Raw genomic sequence first — 11,812 nt, 5'->3', positions numbered from 1 at the left:
CTTGTCCAGAAAATCGAAAGAGTCTGCGAACGGTAGAAATACCGAGGGAAGATGACGACAACTTCAATACACAAAATTGATTTGAGAGGCTGATACTTTGTGCAACTCCATTATTAAGGAGAAAGAATACTTTTTAACTACAGCAAGAATATAAAATCTTATATTTTTCGTGGAATTAGAAAGTATTACTTTTCCTTTTTAGCTGCGAAAGTTAAGAGAATTGCCGTCCAAGCCTGAGCGGACGAGGCATTGCGAGGGCCAACGTAGTAAAGTGAATCTTCCTAGCAATTGCTAAAAATTTTAATCATTGCTGCAATGCTATGCAGCAAAATATTTTTATTATTACTGCTGTTTCTTGTTGTTATATATATTTGTATCATTTGGAGGAGGAAGACGTGAAATGGGAGCAAGAAAATTTAAAATATACGTGAAAATTTGCGAAAAAATGCCAAAATTTATAATTTTTGATGCGTTTTTACACAATTTACGGAGACTTATTCCCCCAAATCTCCCTCCTTACCATAGATATTAATTTTTAGAATTTTGCACCCCTCAAAACCCTTAGAAAAAATTTAAATGCTAAAATAATCGTTTTAATTCCTCCAAATGACTGAAAAGTGATAAAAATTGGAGTGGGGGGAGCTCTCCCAAAAATGGTGGGTGATGGGGAAAAACGGAGTTCATATTCGGATTTAGGAGGTCATTTTACAGAAGAAGCAGCAGGAATGGTGTCAGGGCCGATAATCATACCGTCCAGTGTTATTTTGTTAGTACTGTGATAACGTTGTAAGTAATATGTGTTATGCATTACCAATAGTCAATACTTTCCAAAGTCAATACTTTCAATTCACCACCTTGCTGGCTAAGGCAACCAACGGACATTAACAAGTCCCGCATTTAAAATACACTCTCCCTCCGTGGCACAGCCACTATTCGTTGTTGCTCCTAGGTATCTATATACCTCTTCATAACCAAGAAAAATCTTCCTCAAACCAAAAAAAATTGATATAGCGGGAGGCCTCGACGATACTTCCTACCACAGAGTTGTGCTCCTACTACGCTTATGCTGTCAGAACACTAACCTCGCTGCGTCGGCCATATTGTCAGCGCCTTCAGTGCCGCCATCGGTGATTTCAGTCTCGAATTGTGTGGGAAAAAGGACCCCTTCTCTTGTCCCTTCGTGTGGGCCACTGTGGGTGTGGTCAATCGAGCCGAAAAACAGCGGCAGGCCATAGAGCAGGGTGGATAGCACGTCCTTCTTCCGCTAACAATGCTTTTTGTTAATGAATAGGGGAATGAGGGGCTAGAGTGCGCATCTATATCAAACATTTATAAAAATTATGCGTTAAGGTTCAATCAATAATTTTCATTTTCACACATTTTTGTTCGCAGTTACATGTACTATAGTACTTATCTTCCATTTCTGCAGAAAAAAATAAGTAACTGCCGTTATTCATCAAAATGTAAGGGAAAAACAAATCGGAATCTTTCTCCGCGTGTGGGATAAGATTCCTCCTCTTATGGGCCAAGAGTTCTAATCACAGTTTTCGCAAGTGTACCTTCCCTTCCCAGAATATGTGGTGCAAGGCTCTTGACTCCATGTTTTAAATTCATTCCACACTTTCCAATCATAATTGGTGGATCTGAGCATAATTTCCACAAACTCCGCAGTGATATTCAGTTTTTCCGGTGAGGTTAATGCCCAATTTGCCGTCCACCAACCGTCGCTTAGCATCGCAACCCTTAACCTTCTAATTTAGATATCTTCGTGTATGGTTTCTGGGTGTAGGGGGAACTCGCAAGAATTTCAGAGTTTTGCTTTGAGATAATACGCCGCTTATGCGCATTTAATGCTTTTGGATGTGGTCTAATGCTCTCAGGAGAGACATGTGGCTGTATTATGCATATCTATGAATAAAACGCGCCTAAAATTCCGAAATTAAGCAATATTTGTGCAGAGATTATCGATCAATTTCAGTATCAGCTGCAAAAGAACGTGCGGATTCTCCATGGTTCCTCCTCAGGGTAGCTACCTCCTAAATTTGTTTTCCTAATTCTTTCCGATCGGTTTTCCTCCGTAAATTCCGCATTTTCTCTCAGTCTATTTATAAACGAAGTACATATGATATTTATTGGAGAAACTATCAGGTTATATATAAAGCAATGGAATAAAATGGGGCAGGAATCAGCGTCCATGGGTCTGCTAGAGTCTTCATGCGGACACTTGCCACTGGACTCTTGCCCCAACCGCACTTGCTACACCTAATACGCCATAGCACAATCGAGTGGTTTCCTATTATTTTTTTACTAACTAAATCGAAAGATTATTTCTCCTGGAGTACGTATTTTACGCTTTTAGATATTTAAATGACGATATCTATTTTTCGCGATTAAATGAAAAGTGAAAATTTTCAAGCGCGTGAAAACGCGACGGCTAAGTGTGAATGCCGGGAAAACTCCGTGTGACGTCGTTCTGGTTCCCGCTGCTGCAAGTGAGGTGACCTTGGGGCGAGACTTTGAGCGCTGATACGACGCAGGATGCTAGCAGGTAGCAGAGTACCCTGCTAGCCGGTAGCGATTGGCTTAAATAAGGATTATTAATACCTTATCAAACGAAGAAAACTTTTCGACCTTAGCCAGTTTTAATAAGTAATTATTAAGACATGTTTCCCTGAGCTCTGCGCCTCATGCATGCATTGGTAACCTCAGACGATGTAAAATAGAATCTAATGTTATAGAAACTAGGTCCGTGTGACGTCGCGTGGAGTGGCATCGCATGGGCGCCAATCTGGCCTTTTTAAATGCCGTTAAATTTGACCATTAACATTCGTCTAAAGTGGGATTTATAAAACCAAATAATTTTTATATATTATGAATACACTAATGGTGGGTAACGAATCGCAATCAATGCCTTTCGTTTTCTTTGATGAAGGAAACTACCCTATTACATGGTGAGCTGCGAACCTGCTAACTGCAAGAATTTTCGAAGTAAAGAATGCATAATAAAGGATCGCTAGACAAATATAGTAATTAAATAAACGCCTAAACCACAATTAAGAATTACTAGGTACGACAATTTATATTAAGTTCGTGTAAAAGTGAAAAATAAGAAAAACTCACGTTCTATCGTTCGCTGTCATCCACTAAATGCTCCCCTTTGTTACATTCGGTCACGTAAATAAAACTGATTGACTACAAGTCGCAGCATTTAGAGAAATATTTCGGAAAAAGGAATCTTGCCCCATGAGGACTCTTGCCCCTCTTTACCCTAGATATATCCATCATAAAAAATGAGATTCCATGTATATGTGCTGATTCAAAGAAGTGAATAACGCAAAAAGTTTTGATATTAACCTCAAGTTATGCAATGTAGAGGAGAAATAAAACGTTGAGGTACATATTTACATTCTTATTATATGCATGTTTTATTTCTCTATGCTCTCCTGAATTTTGTAAAAAAATTTATGCAAAGAAATATTTTTGTAGATTGTTAATTTTTCCCTGGCTTTTTTACATTTATTTTAAGTGACCTGGTTGAATAACATCCTATTGAGCATTGCCGGTGTCTCAAATGCGATAGACACCCCTTTCCCTTGTCTACTTCTGGCTAATTGCATTTGTCTATATATCTGGTGTGTCATTATCTTTCGGCTGAAGCTGCCGTCACTCGAAATGGCAATTCTAATAAGAGGATAGTCTCGGGCGAGGTGATATAATCCCGCTTTGGGGCTTTGCGGTTAATCCCTCCTCTCTATTCATTAAGCCGGATTCGCGTTTCACCGTTGGTGCTACCCTGAAGGACGGCTTGCAGAAAAAAAAATTGACATTAAATCATTCGGAGGGGGCACCTTAGTGTAAGATTCAATTACCCATCGATTGCGGCGTTCATAGGAAAAGATTTGCGCGTAATTTGGTCGATTTTGAATTAACGGAAAATTAGCGTGAAACTGTGGAACACGCAGACTGTCTCTTGTCCGTTTCTACCGTTTTCTTTTAGCTCAAACTGCACGTAATGGAAGAAGACCCGTATGAGTGAAAAAAAATTGCTGTTACAATTCGAAATTGGGAGGTAATTCACGGGACAGAAATTGATGCAGCTACGAGACACCTCAACTCCATTACGATACCTTAATTGCGGTAGTTTGCTGTTGTATTTCTGCAGAAGAATGATAGATGTCGTCCCGTCCACGCCATTTTTTCTATGACCGCCTCGAAATTCTAATGCTAATTTTATCATTAATCCTTATTTGTGTTTATTGATTTTTTTACTATAAATCTCCCATACGGACGACTCCATGTCTAGTAACACCTGTTTAAGTTGTTGCGAACCAGTAGCCGCTCATCTCAACTGTTCAAATTCATAGTTTCGCCAAATTTCGTGGAGTTTACGGAAACGGGGATTAATTCTCACCTCATAACTCTACGTATGCCGCATCGAATTGCCCATATGCTAAATATCTTCTTGATTTCTCGCCCAAACTCTCTTGAGTACGAATTATTATTTGTTACTTAGGGAACTGTCCATGTAAGAGCTCTTAACTTCGTTTTAAACCCTTTTTTAAGAAGCAAAGTCTATTTCCGCTGAAACACCTCAATATATTCAATTTTTGGTATTGTTTTTTATTCGTTATGAAAATTGGCTAGAATATTTCAAAAGCCATTTCCAACAAAAGTGTAGGTACGTTTTGCCGATACTTCAAGTGTGTTTTAACGTCCTTTCAGTTATATAGAGCCATAGATATGTAACATGTTACCAAGAAACGATACAACCTGCAAAGAGATTACGTGAATTCCTATATTGTCTGTAGCCGTGGTTACTAAACATTGTATTACAGTGTATGACCTCATTTTGTGTTCTTGTATTGTTTTTCATAGTAATGTGTCTGCCTACTCCTGTGGTTACCATTTATAAATATTTTTAGTTTGTATAGATGTGGGTTTGGTAGTAATAAGTGATGGTGCTAAAAAAAACCTGCAAGCTCTTGAATAATGGAAATACATAATATATCGCAGTTGCAATACCATTAGCATGTTTAAAAATTTATGTCCATGCTATTGGAAAGTATTTATATTTTGTACAAGTTTATTTTGTGATCTCTTTGGTATGTGATATTCATTCTATGTTCTTAATGGACAATTTGTCCAAGAACAATAAACATTATTATTATTATTATTAAACATTGAAATTGAAACTTATTCCATATAATTTCTTCAAATTATTAAAAACGCCTCTTTACTGTATTAACTCCTGAATTCAATCTATGGATGCACATGTATATGGATATGTATGTTAATTGTTACTTGGAAAGTATTTTTATTTTTAAAAACTATTTTTACAGCCCAGAAAAAAGCGTATTCAAGGCCTTTATAGCGCCGGTATACCCTTTACAACGAGAGAAGGAACCGAAAACAGCGTGCGACAATTACGAACACTCAGTTTTTGGATGGGGCCAGCCTACCCAAGCGGGACTCAAACCTGCGACCATATCCCACCGAGTATGGCGTCTATGCGTATTTCTATGTGATACTTTGATTTTCACTGCGGCGGAGTTGGGTCTGTAGTACTGTGTTATTTCATATAGATGGTGGTCACCATCTTCAGACAAATTGGCTTGACGAGCGCCTAACTAAAAATCTTTCATATTATGTGCGTTTCTATGATTATTAATTTGCAATATAATTTTTTTTATAAAAGAACGTTTTTCTCGCGAATTAAAAAGAATAAATAAAATTCCTATGAACCTGGCAGAGTCTCTAGATAAATTGCTTCACACACAACTAAATATGTTGGGCGTAACTTCACGCAATGTCAAGCTACAGCGCTGGGACGAAGCCGCAAATGTACATGCAGATATCCTGCGGCGAACCAGAGAGGTCGGTCCTCGATCGAACGCAGCAATCCCTGACCCTGTAGCACTTGGTGCGACTGAGATTGACATAATTGACAAGTGTGACTGCAGAGAGAGTGACACGCTACAAACTCAATATTTATAGGAGTTGAAACACAACGACCAGTGGTAGTAGATCAATGCTGGTGAGGAGTTGTGACGTGGGGGGCAGGTAATTGCAGTCGACGGGAGTGCGGATAACCTTCCGACACCGCATCCCCCGTCGCTTTCATGGGTTGCCGTCCGTTTTTCCACCGTTTTCCCTCGATGCGGTTTGTCATCAAGAGGATCGGGCAGTTGGTATAGTCGGGTGAAATGGTCCATGAAACCACATCCTATGCGAGGGAGGAGCTCGTTTATGAAGGCCTGAAGGGGAATGGACAAGTGGGTGGGGATGAGATACGCCACGAAGGAGAAAAAGGCTCATCTATCCTCCATTAGATGTGGATAATCACCTGTAGCGAGGTGGATAAAACCATCGGCGAAAAGTCATCGCTAACATTTGTGGGTCAGAGGCGCACAGTGGGTCATTCGGAAACAAAAAATATACATGCCCCTGTTAGATTGCACATCGCCTGTTGCAATTCCCACGTCCTCTTCCCTGGTCACAATCGTAGGATTGGTCTGCTACAGTCTTTATCCGATCTGGGGCCAATCTTTTAACTTTTATGTACCAATGATTGGCCAACAATTTCGTCCATCAACTTTCCCATGAATTCCAGTGCAGGTTTACCCTTATGTTTTTACCCATTAACCCAAATATGGTTTTTGCCAAGCTTTCGCATCGAAGAATGTGGCCAATCCAGGTGATATTTCTCTTATTTAGCATTATTATTAGACATAGTCTCTCCGCTGTTCCTTGAAATACATTTCCGTTCGTGATTCTTGCCACGTACCGTATAAAATCATATAGAAACGTGGTCATAAATTTCCTTCGGGGGATACTTGGGAGGTGAGCGGGTACCTATACTTATTTTGCTGTCAATTTGCACGCATTTGAAAACCATACATTTCATTAAGTTAGATTTTTGAATAGTGCTGAAAGTTAAATTCGTCATTATTGATTGGCAAGAGTTTATGAAATGTAACTACAGGTATCCCTCACCCCACATTTTGGTTGTTTTCCTAAAAAGTGTTTTTTTATACGGATTTCGTGTTAATTAATCGGTCTATTTAAGGAAGTATGATTTCACTTTGTGCACCATTGGCTGATTTTGCTGGGGGCTATCAATGGGCATCAATACAGTTGATATGGCAGAGCGATCAGAAATCCAAGTGATTATGATCTTTTGTAGAGCCAATTACTTCATGAATATATTGGATTACTTAAAAAGACGTTACATGAGAGTTTTGGCAAGTTGAGGTAATACCGGGAGATCGCTTGTGTAATATTTAGACCCAGTCGTGTTATCGCGAAAACCTGTTAAGCGAATCCATATTAAGGGAGGGATACATGCATATCAAAGAATGCCAGAGGATAGATGCACCTGGGCTAATGGTCTACTCAACGGAGGTGTCAAGGACAAAGGGAAAAGAATTTGTGGGAAGTTAAAGCCCTTAAAGTCAAGCCCCTCCCCCCCTAGTTCCTGGCGTCATACTTCAAATTCCCCTATTCTTTCCTTAGTTGTTTTACCAAGTGCTCTGTTCCCACTATCATAGAGCAGGACGGACCATACGAAAGTCCTCGTTAGCCATTTCCTGATTCGTATATTAATGTTGCCGTGGTTAATAGTTTGCTGTTGTTGTGGCAAAGGCTAACTAGGCCTGGTTTATGCAGATTCAATCAGTGAAAGTGTGGACGTGCAATCCCGCCAAGGATATCAGAGTCGCGCTTTTGCACGCCTCTGTCCCGCGCCCTTGTGAGCACGCGCGTGAGCTCGTTGTTGACGGGATAACTCCTTCTGAGTGCCTCTCAACGCACGCACTAGAGTCCCGAGTGAGTTTCCACTCGTTTGTATATGAAATACGGATCTCTCTCGAGGAAGAACTGCGAAGGTTTTCTTTTGTGGAGTGCCGTTGTTGAGATGAGAGTTCCTATCCAGTGAGGAAAGATACAAGCGGTGTGTCATACACTCATTTTCTCCTTTTTGTGATTTTTATGTAATTTATGTATTGGTTAGAGTCTTATAGTCATGTAACATTTCCATTGTCATCATTATTGGTCATTAGCCATCCTAAGATTTGTTCGAGAGAGCTCTCTTTTCAATTTTCCTGTCGGTTTATATGTTCTCACCTGCGCATTTCTTTTTCTAAATATCCTTCCGTTATCATTCTCATATATTTTATTTGAGGGATCGATTTTCCATTCTTGCCATCCACTTTTCTTTCGACGGTCGTCTCCATTGGGCTTTCGCTACACAAGATATGGCCGATTAGGTTCTTCCGTCTGCTTCTCTTCTTTCCTACTCTTCTTGGGGCTTCCTCATTACTTACTTGGCCGCTCCATTTGATCTTCATCACTCTTTTGTTGCACCACGTTTCGATAGCATCTGTCTTTGATTTCTCTAACTTTTGGTTCCAATAAATCGTTCCCTTTGTGTGAGTGAGTGAATACTCTTTTCCCCTGGCCTATTCTGCTGATAATTTCTTTCTTGCTCCTTCCATCACTAATCTTCCAAATAACGTAATTCAGTTTTGTTTCCCTATTTAATTAGTCTTGACTTCTTTCTCTCTGCTGCAAAATGATATATGCCGTAGTTTCTTCATGTAAAACATATGGCTAATATAACCCATGAAGGCAATGGTAGACTTAGCCATCGAAACGTTGGGACCTATGACCCAAATCTACACTCGGTGGGTAACCCGAGAACTATTCCTGCAGAACATATAGCTTCTTTCATCCACCCATTTTCCTCCTCATGTTTACCAGGGTTTCCTAAAAGTCCCCGCCTGGGCCTTCTATGTTGTTGTCAAATGATATTTTTCACACGAAAATTTCAAAATTATATTTATTCTTAATTCTTCAAGATATCAAGTAAATTCCAAAAGCGTTTTGCAATTAATGAGTTTATATATAGAAAAATAGCTCATTTGTATCCCAATTAAACCTGATTAATAGCAATGACTTAACTTAGAGCAATCGGCGAGGAAATTGGTCACCACAAATGGAGACACAAAGGTGCAGGCGGGATTATCGACGAAACTATAGTCATCAGACACGAAATGACGCGGTAAAAACCCGGAAATTATGAAAGCATTATGTACTTTTACCCTCCTTCCCATTCACTGAAATTTCGGTGCGAGTTAATCCATGACAAGGAGCCGTTTCTGTCACTTTGGAACTTTCCATTCGAACGGCGATCTCAAGTTCTCATACATATCGCTAGGTAGGAGAGTGCCTACTTTGAGTGTGTTCGTTAGATAGTGTTGGAGGAGAAGCATTGCAATTTGTTACGGAAACCTTGGATCTTATTGGCCGCGTAGGCCCCCGATGGAAGGTGCGCGGTGCTCGAAGGACCACCACACGCAGAAGATCCTCTCCCTCCCGAGAAGAGAGACGCGGATGGTGACGAGCGATCGCCAGCGTCTGTGCGTGCGTTTATGCATTCGTGCGCCGCGCCGATCCCTTTGTGATCTCATAATTATTATTATTATGTTCAATAAACCCTTATTATTTAGGTATTCTACCGGTGAAGGTAGTTTTCCATGAAACATCTGCGAACTACTTGATTGAAGCTTTTGCGGCTCCTGGTGATTAAAAAAGAGTGATATATGGGTGTATGCCTAGGGTCGTAGTGGAGATTGCCCCGACGCTTCGGTCACGAAACGTCGCGACGTTTCGTGACCGACTGCTGGTCACTTCTTCAAGGGAATGATGCTAGGATTTAGTTTTTTGCTGCCTTTTTTATATTTCAGGTGTGAGGGGTGGGCGGAGGGTGTGCGGAGTGAGGTTTCCCCCTCCAGCCCCCACTCCTAACACCCTCCGCCCACCCCTCCCACCTGAAATAAAAGCAAGAACATATCCCAGCATCAATCCCTTGAAGAAGTGACCAGCAGTCGGTCACGAAACGTCGGGGCAATCTCCACTTATACGACACGTGCCATGCACCCGTGTGTCACTCTTTTTTAATCTGCGAATTATTTCGGCCTTCTCCCCGTCATACCCTTCAATCCACAATAACACCTACTCCCTTTCATTCCATCTAAAGATCCTATTCTCTCTATCCTCCCTCTCCCTCTTTTAACCAACTTTCCACCCTTTCACTCTGTTTTCAATATCCCCATCCCGCTCAGAACTCGCTCCATCTATACCTTCTGTCTCCTCCGTATCTCATCTAGAAGCTGCCTCTCCTCACCCACCATGTCCAGCACTTCGTCGTTCCTCCTCCTCTCCGTCCACATCACCTTCTCCATTCTTCTACACGCCCACATAAAGCCGCGCCCTTTAATTCTTCTCTCGTCCTCCTTCCTAAATATCCATGCTCCTCACCGTAAAGCTCTACACTCCAAATCCGGCTCTTCACTGGACTCTCCTTTAAACTACGCCTCTCTCTCGACCGGTCTATTTTGCCTACGTCCGAATTACTCGCGTACACCTAATGCGTCTTCAAATTTTCAGGGAACACGTTATTCAATAAAATAGCTCTGTAAATATCTGATACTTAATTCCACAATACCGGTTCTTTTGCGGCGGGAAATCGTCTGGTGTAGTTACGGGATTTACCATCTCTTAAATACGCCAGCTCAGCCACGAATCTGCTTTCTTCCGTCGACATTGTGAAGGGGTTTTCCCTAATTATGAATGCACTCTGGATCTCTCTTCCATTCGCTCACACACCCTCTGCCTCTCCTTCGGCCCCCACTCACCTAGAGTGCTTAAGAGATGCTATTTCCTGCAGATCAGACGCGTAACTATGGGTTTAAAACTAATGTCTAGTTTTGAGATATAATTACTGCATCTGCTGAAAGTTAAATAGCATTTATTTATATCAAAGCAGGAAGTCATTTGAGACATTGAGATAAGACATTCTTCAAACATATTTCCCGACCCGCCGCTGCCTGGGAAAGGGGGAGCGTCCCCCAGGCCCCAAAATCCCCCAAAGCTTATTCCTAGTTGCGCCACTGGTGGAGATGATGTCGCACAAAGGCGGAACCTATGCTGTGAAATTAAATATGTGATATTTAAAAAATTATTTCATTAAATATTAAGCAATGCCACTAAGAAAGCGCCCCAAACCATTGATTAAAGTATGTCCTGTTCAACATTTCCTTGTAACTCAATTATTAACAAATTACAACTGAGAAAATAATATTAAATTAACATGTAAAATTATACAACTTGAGATGTAAGCAAATGCTGAGGAAGGCCTATCTCATAGTCCCTGAAAATTTCAAAATTATGGTGGAATTTGAAGCGAGTAAACTGTCACCAAATCATTGTATCCGGTCGAGTTTCGTTCCATGTAGAATCGAGCGAATCCATCAATTCTCTTCCCCTTTCTAAATTGAAATTTACCTTTCTTCAATTCCCACTGAGGCCTGTTTTCTTTCGTTGCCTTCCATAAAGTCTATTCTCTTCCTCCTCCTTCCCCTCTTGCCCAACATCCCTTTTCCATTCTTTTCGCTCTGCGGATGCACAGAAATATATAATCAAACGAAATGGGTGAATCTTTTAGTTCAGATACCCATAAGATCATCTCATGGTGTGGTATTTGGAGGCGATGGCCGATAGCATTTGCGCCACGAGGAAAGGTACGGGAGGCAGTTTGGAGGTAAACCCGGCATCAACAATTACCCTGCTCCTGACGGAAGGCGCCTAGGGAACCACGGCTAAACGGCCCTCGAAGTGTCCTCTACGCAATATCAAGCAGGGATCAGGCAGTTATGGAATACATTCTGCCATCGCCGGGGTTAGAATGCGAAGCCAACATTCAGGCCCCTGCACTGAAAGTAATATACACCTACAAAGTACCTCTCAATTCTCG

The sequence above is a fragment of the Ischnura elegans genome, chromosome 9 (assembly GCF_921293095.1).
Source record: "Ischnura elegans chromosome 9, ioIscEleg1.1, whole genome shotgun sequence".
NCBI lineage: Eukaryota > Metazoa > Arthropoda > Insecta > Odonata > Coenagrionidae > Ischnura > Ischnura elegans.
The sequence above is the reverse complement of the archived record's forward strand: the minus strand, read 5'-3'. Positions refer to the sequence as shown.